Raw genomic sequence first — 4521 nt, forward strand, 5'->3', positions numbered from 1 at the left:
TAAGTTGAGTGATTTGGTAGTCTTTGAATTACAGTCCATTTGGTGTGAGTAGCTGCAGAAAAGTTATTTGTAAGTATAAAACTCAGGATAGCTAGGTGACGTCACTCATAATCTTCGTTGTTGTTCAAACGTTTATACTTTACGACTTTACGTGTTATGTACCTGAATGTATTACAATAAATATAACGTATAAACGTTTATACTTTACGACTTGTCAACTTCTGAGTTTACGTGTTATGTACCTGAATGTATTACAATGAACATAACGTACTTTTTGAGTCTTTCTTTTCTTTTAGAATAATTCTTCATTTCGATTTTAAAAAGTTCCGGGATAATTTTTAACCAATCCGATTATTCATTTCCAGCTCGCCCAGCCAATGACAATTTATATCTAAAACTCCATTTGCTTCTCTGCTTCTAAACAATGAGATATCTGTGCTGTGTCCACCACGGGTATCGAAGCTAGGTTTTTAGCATTAGAGGCCTTCGGACTTACCACCGTCAAGCCACTGGAGGGGGGGTGAGGAGGGGGCTCTGTATCAAGAGAACAAAATGAAATTTCAAATATAAGAATTCTACGTAATTATAAAAATGAAAGACACTTTTAATTTCAAAGTATGATATATATATATACATTAGTAAACACGTCATGATCTGAATATAACAATCAACAACACCATGTGGTACCGAAGACTGACATCTTAAGATGAAATTGCACCTGGTCGATTCCTAGTTAGTCGGATTTTGCTCCCACTAAACCATCAAATTACTTTATCGCACAACCTTGATGTTATGTCTTTTTAAACTGTGCTCACACGAATTCTTCTTTTTCCCCCCTCCTCTCTCTCTCTTTTTTTAAATTATATTCACCAAAAGCACGTTTTCTCGCCAGTAACAACGCACCAACCGGTCCAAGCTGCTCTCCTTGGAGGCCACTATTTTCCTTACATGCCACGTGACTTAGCCCGATGATGCCAAACAATCGGGTAAATGTAAGAATCAAAGTGCTCGGAGTTCTCCTTCGTGCGTTTTACGCCCTCTCCCTGCGCTCTACTCCGTGAGACTTCCCAACACGCTCACGTGACAAAGGGAGCTTGGCTTTTATGTTCGATAGAACCCGCCGTGTGTTTATCTGTCGACTTACACTGCACAGAGTGAGTGGTTGTAAGCTTTATGGTATCCTGCTAAACCGTGGCTGGGCTGGTGTTTTTTTATTTTTGGAAGCAGAGTGTAAAATCCCAAGTTTAAGACTACTAATATATCCTCGTGTGTTGATTGGTTACCGGGATCTCGATCTTCAAAACTCGACAGTTTCATTTACAAGTTTGGGCTGAAAGGTAAGAATGTAACAGTGTAATGTTTGGGCTGAAAGGTAAGATGTAACAGTGTAATGTTTGGGCTGAAAGGTACGAATGTAACAGTGTAATGTTTGGGCTGAAAGGTAAGAATGTAACAGTGTAATGTTTGGGCTGAAAGGTAAGAATGTAACAGTGTAATGTTTGGGCTGAAAGGTACGAATATAACAGTGTAATGTTTGGGCTGAAAAGTAAAAATGTAACAGTGTAATGTTTGGGATGAAAGGTAAGAATGTAACAGTGTAATTAGTGAATCCTTTTTCTATATGACATTTCAACTGTATATAAAGATGATTCGATGATCAAGTGACAGGACCCAAGAAGCCCTGTATAAACTTCACAAGCACTTGAATCAAGATATTTTATTACAATCCTAATCTCAGTCGTGAATTATGGGATTTATATCACGACTAGATGTAGGGAGAAGTTTAATTTGAACCTTTAGTTTTGATTGGTTGGTTGATATTTAGAGCAAAGCCACATTGGGTTATCTGCTGTGTCCAACACGGGGAATCGAACCTCGGATTTTAGCTTTGTAAGTCTGTAGACTTACCTTCAGTTTTATTTAAATGGTAACTTTAATTCCCATTTTGTTTCTAGAACATTCCCTTCAAAAAAGTGAAGTTTCAGTGAAAGAAAGCGATTAGCCTTTAAAATTTTAAACGACGTCAAGATTTTATTTACAGACAAAACAGACCAAGTGTAGATATCTAATCACAAGGCTAAAGGTAATAGATAGTTTCAACTACTTGATTTAACTTTAAATATTATTCAATTTAACGAGTTTGAGATATATTGATAAAAATTCTAAAACACGTTACAGTGGTTGTCAGTTAAAAAGTGTTAAATGTGTTTTCGTCTTCCTTGTTTTCCATTTAATTATATACATACGGTGAGATGTGGTTTACGTATTACAAGATTATAAACGGATTTATTTTGTGTATCAAACTCAGCACAATTGTTACTACCCGATGTACCTCATCAATGCACAGGGAAGACATGGGGGGGGGGAGGTTAGACTCGTTATATCACTCCCCTGGTTATTCTAACGGTTTATACCAGATTTGGTGGCTATCGGTCAAGAGGTGGACATGCATACGGACTACTAACTAATAATGGTTTTGATTATCTCACGAACAAAACTGGGAGGAAAATATTGGATAGGTTTGTTTCCATAATTCTAGCTAGATAAATTCAAATAACTTATGAGTTAAAGCAAATGAGAATGTAATGATATCCCAAGCACACTTATACCTGACATACGCAGTGCCGACGAGGCCTTTTGCCTAATACCAGGGCTCTTCAGGTCGGTCGGGATACGACAGATATAGTAGTGATTTCATCGATAAATAACATCGATTTTCACGAACGGCAGTTGTTATGGTGTGAAGCAGATTATGTAAATGAATTGTAATTAATATCAATGTTATTTACTGTAGAAAAGATATTTTTAGAGCTAGGTAAATAGTAGGAAATAAAAGATCTATCCCTGAAGGTAAGACAGGTTTAACTGAAACATTAAGATTGGATAGCATCTAATATGATCAAACCTGAAAAACATTAGGACTGGGTAGCATCCAATATGATCAAACCTGAAAACGTTAGGATTGGGTAGCATCCAATACAATCAAACATGAAAACATTCGGTTTGGGTAGCATCTAATATGATCAAACCTGAAAAACATTAGGATTGGGTAGCATCCAATACGATCAAGCCTGAAACATTAGGATTGGGTAGCATTTACTACGATCAAACGAGCTGTGATGACGTCAACTGCCATTAGCGAGAGCTACAACCCTCATCTGGTTGTCTGATGATATGTTATTTATTAAAATCTATACAACCAAAAGATGTAGAAACTAAGCAGCATGAAAGAACGTGTTTTTTACGAAAAAAATAAATATAAAGTTATATTTGATGGTGTGTGTGTGTGGGGGGGGGGGGTATAACAACAATTAATAATCACACCTAATTTTACCAAGTAAATATTAACGTGTGTGACTCAAGAATCACAAGTGGTTTTTTGGCAACAAAACTTGTAGAGGCGTGTTTCAGATAAGCAGTTTAGAAATAAATTTTGTGTTTAAGACATGAAACTGGGTGTTTGTTTAATCCACCTAAAACTGGTTATTCTAATATAAGTGATAAGTTCTAGGTTAAGTTTTAACTATTTCACAAGATGTCTTCAGACAAAAAGTGATTCCTTGATGTGACAATCAAACAATCGTTACAAAACATAGATTATCTCATCTTTCGTTTCATATATATATTGTGTTTTCCAGATGTTCGAAATTATCAACATTGACCAAAAATTATGTAAAAGCTTCCCATTTCCTCAAAAAAAGTCCTATAAAATCTGTTTTTAGAGAAAGGTCACATTGGGCTATCTGCCGTGTCCCTTGCGGGGAATCGAACCCCCGGATTCTATTGTTGAAGTCTGTAGATTTACCGTTGTCCCACTGAGGGACAAAAAACACCTAAAAAACTGAATATGCGGTTGAAACAGCTTATATTCGAAAGCCGCGATCACCAAAAATCTCGACAATGGGCTATTGGTGTTTTGCTAACCACAGGTATTGAAATCCGATTCTTAGAGTTATAAGCCTTCAGATTTGCCGCTGAGCCACTGGGTGGGGGGTGGGGTGGGAACCACGCTTTTGAACGCGAGAGAATAAATGAGATTACTGAATACTTTAAGGATACGCCGTTACACTACTATATGGTCCACTGAGGACAGAAAATATAAAAGTCCAGGGGATCCATAGAAAAGAAAACTATATATCAACTTTTAACAATTTTCGCTGTACAACTGATAACTTTATCCAACTTAACTAAATGGGATTTATTACGACGTCTCTTTCTTTTTCATAAATGAAAAGCCACACAATGGGGGTAACTACGCTCTGTCTACCGCGGGGAATCGAACCTCGGGTTTTAGTATCATAAGGTCGTAAACTTATTGCTGACCCACTGGGGGACAAGTTAATACAAAGGATTCAGTTTTGGGGAATCTTGGATTCACTAGGTCTCAAGCCTTAACCAATAATTACCGGTGGAATCTCATCTGCTCCTGGCCAGGTGGTTAGGGCGCTCGACTCGCAATCAGAAGGTCGCGGGTTCGAATCCCAGTCCCACCAAACATGCTCGCCCTTTCAGACGTGGGGC

The 4521-nt window shown here is 37.6% G+C and overlaps 1 long non-coding RNA gene across 1 annotated transcript in view; it reads left to right on the top strand.

Annotated features, from left to right (window-relative positions):
* Positions 1–1020: 1020 nt before the first annotated feature.
* The window catches only part of LOC106470982, a 32860-nt gene continuing 29359 nt past the window's right edge, over positions 1021–4521 (top strand). Inside the window, exon 1 of the long non-coding RNA XR_002613170.1 lies at positions 1021–1337. This is a non-coding gene — a long non-coding RNA (uncharacterized LOC106470982). The remainder of the gene's footprint in view (positions 1338–4521) is intronic.

Source organism: Limulus polyphemus, unplaced genomic scaffold (assembly GCF_000517525.1).
Source record: "Limulus polyphemus unplaced genomic scaffold, Limulus_polyphemus-2.1.2 Scaffold4335, whole genome shotgun sequence".
In the NCBI taxonomy this organism is placed as follows: Eukaryota; Metazoa; Arthropoda; class Merostomata; order Xiphosura; family Limulidae; genus Limulus; species Limulus polyphemus.